We start from the raw sequence: 16,872 nt of genomic DNA, 5'->3' as shown, positions 1-16,872 counted from the left end.
GAAGGCATGCAGGAGAGTGGAGGTTCAGAAGTTTCCATGAGCTCATTTCTGAAGCAAGCTTCCCAACAGAAAGCGCTTTTATGTGTTTCTTGCCATGTTAAAAGGGACAACATACAAATCTTGTCTTGAACAACAGAAATCTTTGGGAACTATGCTAAGAAAAGTAGGCAATGGAACACTGACAATTGAATCATCCATTGAAGTCCGCAAACAGTGTGAACATATCACCTACACAATCAGTGTGTGTATCTTAAAACTTTTCCCCACTTTTTCCAGAACCAGAATGATAAAAGTCTATTTAATTACACTATCCATTGTTGTGTGCCGTGCTGCTGTAGACATGCTGGCCTGAGGATACTAGAGAGACAAGGTGGATGAGGTCATATTTACTGAACCAACTTCTGCTGGTGAGAGGAAAGTTTTCTAGCTACACATATCTGAGGCAGAGATCTGTGTGGCTCACAAGCTTGTCTCTCTCACCAAAAGAAGTTGGTCCAATAAAAGATATTACCTCACCCCCCTTGTCTCTCTAATGATACTAACACTTAGCATTTATAACATTGCTTTGAAATTACAGTGATTAACTAGGATTCACAGAACACATCCATGGAGTAGCTGATTACTACAATAATTTTACAGAGGGGAAGACTAAGGTTAGATGCTTTGCTCAATGGAACAGAGTCAGTCAGAGCCAGGATTAAAAGTTCTCTCAAATTACAGGACAGAATTAAGGGAATCTGACCAAAATATTTGCACAGGATACACCTGAAATGGTTAACAAACAGTCTTTTAAATAATAATAAATCTTGATTTTTAAATAACTCTCGACTAAGGAAGTAAGCTGACTTTGTGAATTGAGACCACAAAATGATCTAGTAATTCCTCATGAGTCACACAGTATTGCAAGATGCAAACTCCCCCTTTTAGCAGCTAGTGGCTACGGAAAAGAATGAGGTTTTTCATAAAAGCAGTATGATCATAATATTAAGTGTATCATGAGATAACGCTACATTCTCAGACACTGGAGGCAACTAGAGCATCCCAAGAGAGGAGATATTTTAAGTTAAGCACATCTTCCCTCACAATCTAAATTGTAGTAGTGGACAGTTTGAGTGATCTTGTTAGGTGCGATGGAATGGGATCCAGGATAGATTCACAATCTTAGCACTGAGCTTTGGAAGCCTTTAGATTCTAATGCCGTCCCCTGGCTTGTTGTCTGACTGAAGTCAATAGGAGCAGCATTGGGTCCATATTCATTATGATGTGGAGAAAATCTAGAGATAACACTATTAATTGTGTGTTTACTCATTTCAGCCATTTGAAAACAGTTGTGCAAGATAATCAATATCCTCCTCTGGGCTCCCTTTTTATTCATTGTACTTGAATGTTTGATTGAACCCATTTTGTTGGATTACTGCTTAATTTAGTATCAAATAAGCTTTTTTTTCCCTTTTAAGACATTCCTCACACTGTAATACCAGTTTCCCAGCTGTTGCAAAGTGGTGTAGTTCCACTGAAGTCAATGACCTTTGCCAATTTATACCAGCTGAGGATTTAGCTCTCAGTGTTTTATGACTAGGTCAAATTTTACATCAAACTATACCAGTTAATTTATTTTTAGACTTCTTTCACTCTGTAGTTGATTCTCTGAACATACTATGTAATCAATACGGCTAGCAGATTCTTTTTCCCTTCGATATGAACAGAATACATTTCAATTCTAAACAAATACAGCTTAATATCTTTTCCTTGTTACCTATCAGCTCTGTGTTCTTGGGGAACCAGGGCACAGTACCAGCCTATCTGACTCACGAAAGACCTCCGACCCCTCACCACGCCCACAAGCCTCCGCTTGAACCAAAGCTGATCAGAAGAAAGATTACAAAAAGTAATGAAAAGGCAGGGAGAGACACATCTAAATCCCTTTGCATCAATACTGCTCATTCAGGGAGAGGGATAGCTCAGTGGTTTGAGCATTGGCCTGCTAAACCCAGGCTTGTGAATTCAATCCTTAAGGGGAACATTTAGGTATCTAGAGCCAAATCAGTACTTGGTCTTGCTAGTGAAGGCAGGGGACTGGACCTGATGATCTTTCAAGGTTCTTTCCAGTTCTATGAGATAGATATATCTCCAAAGGTGGGACAGGGAAGCATCTCCATTAGCATACAAAATGGAGAACAGAGATTCCAAGGCAAGAACCACACTGAACTCTGGAACCAGAAAAGTACTGCATGATGGGTAACCTCTGCTCCAGATCTTAATGAACCGAGACCTCTACGCACCCAGCCCAGTAGTATCAGACCAATTATAGTAATAAATCCTTTACTGGTATCCAAAATACTGAAGCTGCCTAATTGCATTTTGAGCTGCCCATAGCCAGGAATGGTCTGTTCCCATTGTCTAGCCTGGTATATTCCCTTGAGCCATCAGTTTACCCACAACCCATCTAGTGTTCTCCCTTGAACCACTGTTCTTTCCCTACAAAAAACCCTACTCATGCTCAAGTAATATTCTGATGCCTGGATCCAAAATCTGCATCAGTTCTATTGGGACTTCATCTTCACCTGACTGATCATACTAGGAGATCTGCCTGTCTCCAGCACTCCAGATCCACAGCTACCACCACTGCCTGGGAACCCTGATCGATTCAAGCTTCACGGAGTGATAAGAACCCAGCTCACTTACTCTTTCTCTAGCTAGGTATAGCCTTCTGACCCTGACTTGTGTGATCAGTTATAGTTTTGTAAACCTAACTTTTGTAATCAAATTTAAGTTAGATTTAATATCATAACTGTTTTGTTTGTTTGGCTCTCCTTGTATGGTTATTACTTGGCAATAAATAACTTTCATGGTCAGGCTGGTTGCTTCTCTCTCACTCCTGGGTGTTTTTTGCTTCCCCGTTCGCTCTGCAGCAGCACTTCTCGTACCTAAGCTAAAAGATCCCTGCAGCACCCAAAAATCCTGTGGTGTTTACTACCAGAACAATTGTAACGTGAAAGTGGGGATAGGGATGTGTGGAACCTGCGATATATGAGGGTAGCAGCTTGGAAGTACTACTCGACCCAGTCTGCTGAGTCCAGCAGCACATGAGGGTGGCAGATTGAAGTGCTGCTTGACCCAGCCTGCTCAGTGCAGCCTCTCTTCCGGTGCAGTGCCCATGGCATATGAAGGTGACAGCTTGGAGGTCTGTTCAACCCAGTCTACTGACTCCAGGGACATATAAGGGGTCAGCTTGGGAGTGCTGATTAGCCTGGTCCTCTCAGACGCGCTCTGTTAATGTGTGTGTGAATGTTCATCTGATTCTGGGGCTGGAAGAACCCAGCCCTGGAGAACCTAGGTCCTGCAGGATAGCTTCATTAGGAGGGGACTTGCAGAAGGGAGAAGTAGAGCTCCACATGAAAACACAAGTGACTCAAGCAGCACATTGATAGAATTACAGACACCCCTCCCAAGAGTAACCCTAATAAATGAATGTATCCCAAAATAACAGGCAAATCTGGTAACATTCTGCCTTTATCTCCAAACAACCACATTCAGAGTACTGTATTTCCAAAACAAGAGGCGATGACACCAGCAGGACTTTCAGCAGCACAAGAAAGGCATATTCTTTTAACATCTGTGAAGTAAAAGGGCAACATAAGGTAATATCAACGGTTGAGGAAAACAGATCTCTAAATTAGGGAGCCAAAAAAAGTCCTTCTCTTCAGGACTATATAAAATAGTTAAGAAACAATAAGGTCTGACTCAGCTAAACAGAATCATCCGCAATTCCAAGAGCGTTCCAAAGGCCTGTAGGGTTATACAGCAAAGAAAGCTGATTGTAGTTAAAACAATAATTCCTGATACTAACAGGCATACACAATCCATTATGGCTGCTTCCACTCCATTGTCATGTCGGGGTGTTATAACAAGGGGATTGGATACATTAGAGTACCTAGATCAATATGAGTCAAGTTTGAGTCAAGTTTTTCCTGGCTGATTAATCAGCTGAAGGTACTTCTCACAGCCTCAAAAATGACAGTGAGAGCTCCTTAGCTGACAGCTCAGTTTTTGAAGTTGTCCAGTGAAAGAAGAAAGCTTTCAGCTGTAGTATTGGAGCACCTCACAAATATTAACAGAATTATTCTCATAACTCTGAGGTCAGCAAGCATTATCTCAATTTCACTAATGGGGAACCAAGACATATGGACATATGAGACTTGTGAAAGGTCAATCAGGAAACTTAAGGTAGAGCCATGAACATAACACAAGATCTCCCAAGTCCCATTCTGGTTCATTAACCCCAGGACAATCTTTCCTTTCCCTACAGCCCAAAATGTGATCCATCCTAACACATCAGGCACCCAAAATAAGGAAGTATTGTGAGCATGCAACATTCCAAGCACCTTCCCAAGCAGCCTTTCCCTCGCTTTGTTAACCTTGTTCGCCTTCCAAAACATACAGAACTCTCCTTGATGAATAACAGCATTGAGGACCACTATGCTTTTGTTTTGAAAGGAAAGCTGCCCATATTTCTTTTCCTCACTAAGTTACGTCAAACTGTTGGCAGTCAAGGAGCTCCCAATATCCTTGTTCCATCTCATCTGTACAGTCACTAACTACAGCATTTCAAATGCATTTTTTCTCAAGATGGGATCAGTCTATGCTGAATAACAAGCTTAATGATCAATGTACAGCACACCTATAACATCCTGTCTATGGATGGCAAGCCCTTATGATCTCAGTGCAAGCTTTTAGCTGTATTTCATGCACACACATAATACCTCTACTAGCTTGTTAGCACTTTTCACTTTTCTAATTACAAAACCTGTCGGCACTAAATTCACTTTTTAAAATATATGTATTTTTAAATGACTGACTTTTTCCATGGAGACTATATTAATAACCAAAACTATTCTAAATATACATTCTTAGCAGATACCATAGCCACTTTGAAGCAATAAGAAATGGTCTAAGAAGAAAGCAAGTTGGGAATGTACAAGTATCAGAAATTAATCAGCAATTAAATTTTTGCAGTGATTACAGCAAAACTTAAAGATCTGCATAATATATAACCATGTATCACTGTGTGAGTAACATTCTATTGTTTAACAAATCCATTAGATCTTGACATCATGGATTTCAGTCCCATTTGAGGTCAACCATGCAACAATCTACATGTGATTAAGGCATCAAATGAGCCTACAAATCACTAAGGCTGGACAAGCCATCTGAAAACCTTTCTGCCCTGTAAGATTCTGCTGAGCTGAATCCAAATGTTGCAAGTGAAGGTTCAATATACACCATGACAATGTGGAGGCTGTTTGTGTCACAACATTGATGCAAACTTGTTTATATCACATCACATTTTGAGCATGATTTAGGGAAATACAACTTAGATGGAGTTACTATAACTGGTACATAACTGGTTGGAAAACCATTCCCAGAGACAGGTTTCAGAGTAGCAGCCATCATAGTCTGTATCCGCAAAAAGAACAGGAGTACTTGTGGCACCTTAGAGACTAACAGATTTATTTGAGTTATCAGTGGTTCACAGTCATGCTCGAAGGGCATAACGATGGGGTCCCACAGGGATCAGTTCTGGGTCTGGTTCTGTTCAATATCTTCATCAATGATGTAGATAAGGACATACAGAGTACACTTATAAAGTTTGCGGACGAAACAAGCTGGGAGGCATTAAGTGCTTTGGAGAATAGGATTAAAATTCAAAATGATCTGGACAAACCAGAGAAATGATCTGAAGTAAATAGGATGAAATTCAATAAGGACAAATGCTTTTAGGAAGGAACAATCAGTTGCACACATACAAAATGGGAAATGACTGCCTAGGAAGGAGTACTGCAGAAAGAGATCTGGGGGGGTCATGTGGATCACAAGCTAAATATGAGTCAATAGTGTAAAACTGTTGCAAAAAAAACAACAACCCCATCATTCGGGGATTTATTAGCAGGAGTCTTGTAAGTAAGACACAGAGAATTCTTCCACACCGATTGGGTCTTAACAAAAGTATTGTGTTCAATTCTGGGCACTACATTTCAGTAAAGATGTGGACAAATTGGAGAAAGTCAAGAGAAGAACAACAAAAATGACCTATGACAGAAAATTGGAAAAAAAAGGGATTGTTTAGTCTGGAGAAGAGAAACCTGAGAGGGGATATGGTAACAGTTTTCAAGTACATAAAATGTTGTTACAAGGAGGAGGATGAAAGAAAAATTGTTCTCCTTAATCTCTGAGGATAGGACAAGAAGCAATGAGCTTAAAATGCAGCAAGGGTGGTTTAGGTTGGACAACAGAAAAAAACTTCCTGTCAGGATGGTTAAGTCCTGGAATAAATTGCCTACGGAGGTTGTGGAATCTCTATCATTGGAGATTTTTAAGAGCAGGTAAGGCAAACACCTGTCAGGGATGGCATAGGTAATACTTAGTCCTGCTACAAGTGCAAGGGACGGGATTAGATGACCTCTTGAGGTCCCTTCCAGTCCTATGATTCTATTAGTTTTGCTGCCATTTATGGTCAGAATTGAAATCTAAACTTTTCTTCATATATTCAATCCTAGATTATCATTAGAACTTGGCAAAACTCCATATTTTAAGAATTCCTTTCAATTTATCTCATTCCTGATGTACATGTATTTGTACTGCATGTGTTTGAGTTTCAGATGGACACAAAAATCAAAATTCAACTGAAACCATCCATGTAAATCTATGAAGCAGGCCAACTTTCCTCAACTGCTTTTTGAACCTGGGCTGAGTTTTAATTTAAAAAAAAAATTGTGCTGTTTCAAGTGTCACTGAAACACCCCCCTTTAGTCACCTGGTGCAGGAGATTCCATACAGCTCATCCCGCTAAAGGATTATTTCACATATGAGAATGATACAGAACATTTTTCATGCCTTTGATATTGTTATATCAGGGATCGGCAACCTTTGGCATGTGGTCCATCAGGGAAAGCTGCTGGCAGGTTGGGATGGTTTGTTTACTTGTAGCATCCGCAGGTTCAGCAGATCCCAGCTCCCATTGGCCGTGGTTCGCTGTTCCAGGCCAATGGGGGCTGCAGGAAGCAGCGGTCAGCATGTCCCTCAGCCCGTTGCCAATCCGTGTGTTATAGTATTGTGACACTGGCTGACCACATCATGCTAGAGTGTATTCTGGTCACTTCACTTGTGCAGATCAAAGTAAGGGTTAGATGTATAAGTGTGTATTCAGATGTTTCAACTTAATGAAAACTAGTGAAATTTTACTGGTATTGTTTTTGCTTATCTGTTCCTGTGATAATGCAATAGCAAACACTATATGGTAAATTGCCTTGTTACTAAATTACTCAAAGAAATCTTGTAAAATGCTAATGAAGGACTTAAGGACTTTAAGAGAAAATGCTAATTTCCAAGCAGTTGTCCATTATGTATATGGTCGAGGTCAAAAGTCTAAGTGCATCCTTCACTCACAGTCATCAAAGGAAAAGCCCACACTGGTAGAGAGACTTCTTTCTTTGTGAAGATACTATAAATATGGATTCAAGGAAAGAGCCTGTATTTCTGAACTGTTTGGATTCTAACGGGATAGAATAACTGAATGAGAAGACAGCGATCCCCAGAGTTATTATGGATAGCGCTGAAAAACATTTGGGAGACTGGCAGTTTAGTACATCATTGACACTATTTGGAGTTACTAACTGATTTATCTCTTTTTATATTTTAGCTGCTTTAAACACTCAATAACTCATTTCTTTTCTAAGTTAATAAATCCTTAGTTTACTATGGAGTTGGCTGCCAGCATTGTCTTTGATGTAAGATCTGGAGTACCAACTGAGCTGGGGTAAATGGCTGGTCCCCTGGGACTGGAAGCAACCTCATGGTGTGATTTTTGGTTTTAATAACCTTTTATCACAAAGTTCAGCGTGCCTGGGTGGCAAGAGAGACTGAGGAGTCCAAGGGGACTGCCTGTGATTCCATAGTAAGACTGGTGTGGAGATGCAGGAGCTCACATTTGTTACCTGCTTGGTGAAATATTATTATAGAACACACCACCAGTTTGGGGTGTCTGCCCTGACAGTCTTCTCACAGTCTGCCCTGAGGTAAGTATTCAGAGTTGTGAGCCACTCTAGACAGCATGACAAGTATCATCAGTGTTTTCCAGCATGTAGAGATTATTCAAGTTACACTGTGAATGCAATTTTGTTCTGGGGAAGGTATTTGAGACTAGTTGGCCAGCCAGCTATGCCTTTCATCATAACAACAAACAAAACTGCAGCACACAACACCAAAACAGCCCTGAGTTAAACTGATTTAGTTGCCTATTGCTCATCGCAAAAAATGAGAGGTGATTGTGGCTTTCCAAGAATATGAATTTCAGTTTGCTTAAATACTGGATATCAATAATAGCTATAGTATTTTGTGAATGTCAACAGGAACAACAACAAAATGCCTTTCTTTGAAAATATTCCTAATCTTATTGTTCAGGTACAGAACAATAAAGCTGTGTTTGCCACAGCATATTACATTTTCATGGTAAACTTGTTTTATTTCAAAGCATTAAAACCTATTTAAAATACACTTTAGTCATTGCTTATCTTTTCCCCCCATATATTCTACTGTCACAGTTTTTCACACTTTTGTTGCCTTGATGTCATGAGTTGTAATTAAAAATGAACAAACACAAATTTTTAAAAAAGTAGAGTAAAAAATCTGGAGCTCTTTGGCTGCTTTCCAAATGCTGTAGATTGGTATGAATGTTAAATGTATTGTGCCTAAGTATTGTATTTTCAGCAGACAGGTTTTGTAAATATAGGTTGATACTAGATTTACATTTGGGATTTACTACAGTATTCTTCAGTAAATAGCACAGAACAATCTTAAAGCCCTTACTGAGGCAAAACAATTGACTTTAAGTGTATTTTGACTTTTATGGGTAATTTTGCCTGAGCAAGAATTTTTGAAACTCCTGTAAAAATGTAGTAAGCTTTAGGGACTGATTTTCAGAAGTGTTCAGTACCCTCTCCACTGGGCCAGACTTGTCAAGATATCTTAATTTAAGTATCCAGTTTCAAAAAAAAATGATCAGCAACCAAAAGCTCCCATTGTTCTCAATAAGCACTTTTTGAAATCTAGCCCCTTTATATACATGCCAAAATGGTAGTTTTTGGGTGCAGAGCTCTTTTGAAAATTTGACCCATGGTGTTTTGTATCATTACTGTATTATGTTTATTAATAAAGTGTCTAAGACAAAATTTGTATTACTGTTCTGGGTCTCTGCTTCCCAGAGCTACAGAACTGCCCACAAATTCATCCTTTGCCTTACAATGTGTCTGCAGAATATAATCTAAAATTTATAAAGAAAAAAATCCCCTAGCCTGTATTGTTGCAAAGTTAACATGCTGAATGTAAACCATGTATGAAATGACATAGTGTTATCCTCGTTAGTTATAAACCAAAAGCCTAAACAATGGACCTGATTTTCTTCTCAACACAACTGTAAATTAAGGACCTTGATTACTGTTTCTCCAGACTAGTAAGAGTCACCAAACCTTGCTGTTCAAACCAAGCTGAATTAAGCAATGCAGAATGGCCAACCATTGTCTCCTATTATATCCAACAGAGGAATAGTTCCTCATTTGATGCAAACTGTCAGAAGTATTGAAGTCAAATTTGGAACATATTTGCATCACCTCACAATCTGTCCCCCACCCCATCCCCTGCAATCTCAGTTTTGGATTCGGCCATGCTTTGTGAAAATAAAGGCAAGAAGATTAAAAAAGAGAAACAACGGCAGAGCAAAAGAAAGCAAAGCCAATCTGCCATTTTTTCTGATGACGTGACAGAATTGCTTAATCTATGGAAGCTCAGAAAAAAGCATGAAAACAATATATTCTGAATGAGAACAAGGAGGGAAAGATCTGTAAGCCACATTGTCTACCGATTCTAAAACCCACACATGAACAACAGACAAAGTTAGATCAACAAAAAGAGGAAAATATACTCCTGATGGCAGGGAAAAATGGAGAAGAGAAGAAGTTGAATGTGTACATTGTTAAAGGAAAATGTTAGGTAATAAATGTGTGTGTGGAAAGGCTATGTTTCCACTGTGGCCCAGGTGGGAGCTGTTTCATGTAGATTGGCCCTCTTTGGGTCCTATCAGATATTGTCATTTATTGCATTGCAGCACCCAGTGTAATCTCATATAATTTGCTTGATAGGACTGAGCCTGTAACTGGAGCAGAAGAGATGAAGGTCAGATGTACTGAAATAATAAAATAAATACTAATAAAATAATAATATATAAACCCAGAAAAAAATAGATTGACAGTTTTAGCCTGAAATGACAGACAGGTTTCCAGAGTACATTAAATTTAAGTAATGTAACATAACACAGGCAATACATGGTTACTTCTTTGTCTCTGCTGGTCAAAGTCTTCTCAGGGCTGGAGATATTTGGAGTATGAATTCTAATTTGATTATAGAGTTGTGTGACGGGGGACACCCTATTTATTTCTTTTATCTAAAGCCAAAAGTGGCCAGTAAATCCACAGACATATATCTAAATTATTTTAAGAACTGAAATAATATTTCCCTCAGGATGGACCTAGACCAGATACTTCTAAGAGGCAGGTTCTCTCCAATAATATAAAGTAATTCTGCTAAATGAGTTTACGAAAAGGATTAAAAGTCTCCAAAAGTTCATATATATGTATGGATTTTCACCGGCTTTAAAAAACATATTAAATTGTGTAAAAAAAAAAAAAAAAAAAGCTTACAACTCAGGACAGTTTTTGTTGTTGTTGTTGTTGTTGTTTAAATTTCCTTTAAACAAATCACTCCTCTACCTTGACGTTCTCTGCAAGCCTAGAATGTACTTCTATGCGCAGTCTGAAAAGTCCTCAAAACAAAGATTTATATAATTTAGATCAGTCAGCACCCAGAAGTACTCCCCCACTCCCTTTCAAACAAAATTATAGGGCAGTGGTAGGCTGGGCAGGGTTTGCTAAGAATTTCAAAGAAAGAAGGGCTCCTTGCTTCTCTCAACCAATTGTGGATCAGATTTGTGTTGGACCAAGGCACAGGTTTGTCTATGGAGCCCCCTTTTTTGTAAGAGTAGTGGAGTGGTACCTACCTCTTCTTTAAGACTGAGTTAAGGGATAAGTGGATGGCTATTCAGTCTCTCCTCCTGCTGCAGCAGTGTTTTCCCTTCCACCCACAAGCTGGGGAAGGGTCTTAAGCCAAGCATTCAGACTTTTTCCTCAGACTATGATATTGGTGTTGAATTGGAGCATGCATCACTGTTGTTATGCCAATTAACCTTACTGTTCAGCTCAGTGCAGAATCTCATTTGGGTTTCCACATATTTTGAAATTTTATATTGTAACTTTGAAGATGGACATACATTTAATCTCCTGCAAAGTGAGGGAGGGAGATCTCTTGCCCAGAACTGTGGGACTCAATGGCAGCCTCAGAGGTGACCTGAACCGTCTCATTGGGAATGGAGGGTGTGGCCCAAGCTGGCTGGGTAGTGGTTTTGACTTTGAGTCCACCAGTCAGAATAACGGGTGGTTCATGGTCACTTGAGAGACTACAGCTACTTTTTGCTGCACTATATTCAGCCGTCCCCTTTTCTCATGCTAATGTTGTTGTTATTTATCTAATAAATGTGCCATCTTTGCATCTAGTTTGTAAGGGCTTTTTTCGGGACAATGGAAAGACTGATGTACATTTAACTACAGAAAATAAACACAACTCTGTCCAGTATTTAACTTCAGGTACTGCCTTCCTAATTTCCAATTAGAATATAGATATTAGGTGATTATTAGGAAAAGGATTATTTATCTACAATTGTCTTGACTCAAAGTAAAATAAATTTGACGTAAGAAAATTAAGTGGTAAAATTTAATCTCACTTAACTAATGGTATTGCCTTGCTCAATGTGTGAGTCAGCTAACAATAATACTTCTATTTCATATTTTAGTCTTTAAAAACAGAATTAATGTGTCTAAGGGTTAGGACACCAAGTGAATTCTAGGCCCATGGATAGGTAAATTAGTATCTCATTTGAGAGGGAGGGGAAAATCTATATGCTGTATAGACTATGGTAGCACTCTATAATAGGAGACATCAACAAGGTTTCCTTGGTAGGCAACTAAGCTAACATGTTAGCAAATCTGTAGGATACTAGTCATCAAACTGCGGTAATCTAGTAAATTTTAATTCACCAGTACCATCAAGTGATTCTCTCTGGACATACAGAAGGGTGGCCAAACTTCCTGACCCTCCGAGCTGCATACGACAATCTTCAGAAATTCAAGAGATGGGGTGCACCTGCCAGACTCAGGGCTTCAGCCTTGTGGGAGCTGGCTGATGGGACTCAGGGCTTCAGCCCTGCTCCTTCTGAAGCCCCGAGCACTGGTAGGTGCATCCCATGGGGCTGAAGCCTCAAGATCTCCCTCCCCACTAAGCAGAACCCTACCCCACCACCCCACAGCAAGGCAGAGGTCCTGAGCTTCCTCCCTCCAGTCTGTTAAGTGCAGAATGAGGGAGGCATGGGGGTCTCTGCTAGGTGCACTTTAACTGTAAAAGAGCCATATGTGGCTTGCAAGCCGCAGTTTGGCCAAACCTAACATACAGGATAAAAGTTTCAAATTGGATGTCTAAAGTTAGTTTAAAAAAATCCATAGATAGATACTGAGAACAGTGTTTTCAAACTTAAGAGCCTGATGGTAACCTTCAAACTTTAGTTACTCGAGTTTGAAAATCTTGGCCTACCAGCCCTACTATGGATTCAGCAACATAACTTTAAACACCTAAGTTTGAAAAGTCTGGCCATTTGCTTTTTAGTTGGCATGCCTCAATGGAGTGGATGCCAATGACAAAGATGTAATACACTAACTCTACATTACTTCATCCTGTTACTCTTCTATAGTCTATTAAATTGGTTGTTTTTCCAAGACAGAACACAAAGAAGTCAGATACAAACAATTAAGTTTTAATGGAATTATGTTTTATATGCTCTTTAGAGGTTGAAAGACTTAAGTGTTCAGTTTGATTTTGGTAAATAGCTGCCACAACTGAGATGGCACACTGTAAGTGCCCTAAATTGGAGAGGAACCACAGAAGCACTGCACCACTTACTATAAGCTCTCCATACCCTTACAAATTTTGCAGTAGTAAAAAACATATGTGGATAAATAATGCATCCTGATTGTTAAAAAGTTGGGGGCAATGCTTCCAATGCAACAGGGGCTCCAAACGCATCAGCAGAACATGCACAAACACCTTCCCTGGCACGGAAAACAAGGTGATTGGCTTGTAGCTCTTACATTTACTGAGAAGTCCCTTGCCCTTATTAAGTGAGATCAGAATACTTTCCTTCCAGGCAGTTGGCAAGGTTCCAGTTCTCAGGGGCAAGATAGGCCAGAAGTGATTCCGCTACTAGGTCAACAGCACATTTTAGCAGGTGTGCAGGTATGTCATCAGTGCCAGTTGCGACTCCACTTTTCAGTTTGCAGATGACTCACTTCAGTTCGTCTAACATGGTGCATCAGTCCAAGTGTCTGCGTCTGAAACCACAGTGGTGGCCAGATCATCCAGCTTTGAGAAAGTGGCAGCTGGAGGGTGGTTCACGGCTCTGTGATAATATTCCATCCAGCATGAGAGAATGTCATCATTCAATTTATCTTGACAGCCTTGGCTGCTGCTCTGGATGTCGTTCATAGCAACTACCTCTTGACTGCCAAGATGGTGGATCACGTGGAATGCCAACTTTAAGTCTCCACTGGCTAAGCTGAATTCAACATCATCCACCACTTGATTATAATATGCCTTATGATCACCAGGTGCCAGAGTGTTGAAATTTCATGTCAGTTGATTATGAGTGAGCTTATCACTATGCTTGTGGGCTGTGGCCTTCAATTTAATTATCTGGAAGTCCTCCTCTGGTAGCTACTGTTGATGTGCTGGGTGCCCATAGCTGATTATTTGGTTAGCAGATTGGTGGAGGATGTAGGTGAACAGAGATCAGGAGACATTGTCTGGCAGGTCATTTAAAGCCAACAAACATTTGCTAACATCGATACAAAACCTGTTGGCTAAACCTGGAACACAGAGAAGTGCATCAATGTCAAACTTCTACATAATTGCAGAGGGCTTACTTGCTCGTCAAAGCATCAGTGTCATGCAGGCAACCACTATGTGGTGACCCATGTTTGTGGCACATTCCGCACTGCAATATACTCTGCAGGAGGTGAAGAGAGGCCTGTCATATGTAATGATGCAGTCCAACTCCTTCTGAGTGACGCCATCATGAGAGATCCAGGATATCCAGTGCATGTGCGCTGCTTGAACCATGACCCAAGAATGCATTTAGGTCACCCAGGATAACAAGATCATCATGTGGAAGGATGGTGCACACTAGAGATTCCAATTGATCATAGAAATTATCTTTTTTGACTAAATCAGCAGATTCCTCTGTCAACACATGGGTTACTATGACAGTGAGGTGACCATGCCAATGTTTAAGACATGCAGTAAGTAATCAAGAAGACTTGAGCATCCAAGTTATCAAGGAGGACTTGGCAATAGTAATGCTACCCCATGTGAGTGATTAGAACTGCTGGAATACAGAAATAATGAATCTTCCACCTTGCACCATCCATAATCTATCAAGTTTTGCTTTCATTAGACCAGCCATTAATATGCCAAGATGGTCCATTTCATGTGAGACAGCAATCTGATGAGCATGCCTCTAAAGATTTACAACTTTCCAGGTTGCAATTTTGAAGGCTTGGCAGAGATCCCAGCTATGTTTGAATACATATACTGCAGACGTCATCTGCTAACATGCATCGGAAGCATCGTCCACAATAGTCAGGCTTTATGAGGAACAGCTCCACGCTAGATGCCATTTTGGCCCTCTGTTTGTTTTCAGAGATACACCATGATTTCAAGAAGCCTCTGCACATGGTGTATGTTGATCTTAAGGCTGAGTTTGATTCAGTTGATGAAGTTGCACTATGGAAGGTCGTAAAGGGCGTAGGTTATCAAGCTGTATAATGGAACCAGTGCCCATGTACATTTTGGGAATTGGATATTGACACCTTTTAAATCTGTATTTGGTGTCAGGCAGGGCTGTGTGTTGGCTCCTGCACTCCTCTTGTTGAGCAATGGATTTCATAATGCAGCATTCCATCAGATCAATGGGCATTAAGATTGGTGATATCTCGCTCTCAGATCTTGACTATGCAGATGATATTCTTCCAGTGCAGAGCCCTGACAGATCTCACAAGGCACTCCAGCAAATGGAGGAGGAGTTGACTAAAGTTGGCCTCCATGTTTCGTAGGTTAACACAAAGCTGTAAAACCTAGGATTAGATCTACCTGTGACACCAATCTCATTGAATAATTCAACAGTTGAAGCAGTTTCCAGCTTTTGCTATTTGGATTCTATACACCAGTTCCTCCAGCTCCACATGGAGGTTCTCCACTGGATTAGCATCACAGCATCTGCCATGGGTCATTTACAACTAATATGGAATCAATATCATCTTGGCATGCCAACCAAGTTCAGGATCTATTCAAGCTGTACAGTTGTTAAATATGGACATTATGCCATTCAGACTGGGCAAAACTAGAGGCTTTCCACACAAAATTGCAAAATTTTATACTGGGCAAACTGGAAGGACTTCATTTTTAATGCAGATGTTTACAGTTGCACTGGTCTACAGACTACAGGGGCCATTGTCTGCAAATGACATCTTATGCTTTTAGGACATCCTACAAGAATGCCACAAGACATTCCGTCAAATGCCTTTTTCTGGGTGGCTTGTAAAATTAGGGATACAATTCCACCAAAAAAGCGGGAGAGTGGCCCAGAGGCAAGCTCCGTATTAAATGGGTGCATCAAGTCTGTTCCAATGTTGGACTTTTGGCCCGTCAAGCCCTTATGACTGCAGAGAAATGAAGCAAATGTTGAACGATCGCTATGGCCCACCGTTTGGCTAAGCACTGAAGAAGAAGAAGCCAACTGTTAAAAAGTAGCAGCTGTTGCTGAAATTTTACAAGTTCAATAGGCCAGATCATGTCCCTATTTGAATCCTGTGGAACTCCACTAGGTTCTGTGAAGTGCATAGGGTGTAAGCCAGGATATCATTTGGGTCTTTTATCTTTATGTTGCATTTTAAAATGTGAGCAAGAAAAGTAAATAATGAGCAAGAATTTGTCCTATCTGAAGAAGATGCATAATCTGGAAGTCAATATATCAACAAATCTATTATAGCGCCATCTTCATGAAATGAAATAGTAAAAATGTTAACTGTTATGATATTTGTAATGATATTTATATCATCAACATAAATTAAGGTTATATCCATTTAATTAATTACACTTGCAAATTATCGGTGTCATCAACTAAGGCTTACTAATTATATTGAGTACACTAATATATTACATGGTCTAATGTCAATAATTATTCTTGATGCCATTTTCTTGGCCTAGCAGCTAATTCATCTGCTATACAAATGCACTCCCTGTTTATGGTTTCAACACTGTCAGTCACTGAAATACAAATGCAAATTTGTGTGGTGCCAGAAAGCAGGAAACTTCCTAGAGATCTTCAGGTAAAAGAGAGCTGATGAAAATCCATTTAGTATTCTGTTCTGTTAGCTTTCTTTAACACAGTGTATGCCCTTGGAAATCAAGCAGGCCATGGCTCTTGTGTAAAGGTAGCAAGCTTGTGTCTGACGGGATGTGGCCTTCACTATATATTATGATTAACCTCAGGTCTTACACTTGGCTTACAAAATTGTTAACTTGAAGAGAGCAAAAAATGTGCTTTAAACTTTTGCAATGTGCTGCTTCAACAATACAAGACCAGTTAACCAGTAAGAACCT

At 39.9% G+C, this 16,872-nt stretch overlaps 1 protein-coding gene across 4 annotated transcripts in view; it reads right to left on the bottom strand.

Annotated features, from left to right (window-relative positions):
• Nucleotides 1-16,872, bottom strand: part of PCDH9 (protocadherin 9) — a 956,435-nt gene that overhangs the window by 341,019 nt on the left and 598,544 nt on the right. The window lies entirely within an intron of this gene.

Source organism: Chelonoidis abingdonii, chromosome 1, assembly GCF_003597395.2.
Source record: "Chelonoidis abingdonii isolate Lonesome George chromosome 1, CheloAbing_2.0, whole genome shotgun sequence".
In the NCBI taxonomy this organism is placed as follows: Eukaryota; Metazoa; Chordata; order Testudines; family Testudinidae; genus Chelonoidis; species Chelonoidis abingdonii.
This window is presented reverse-complemented; position numbering and strand designations above follow the sequence as displayed.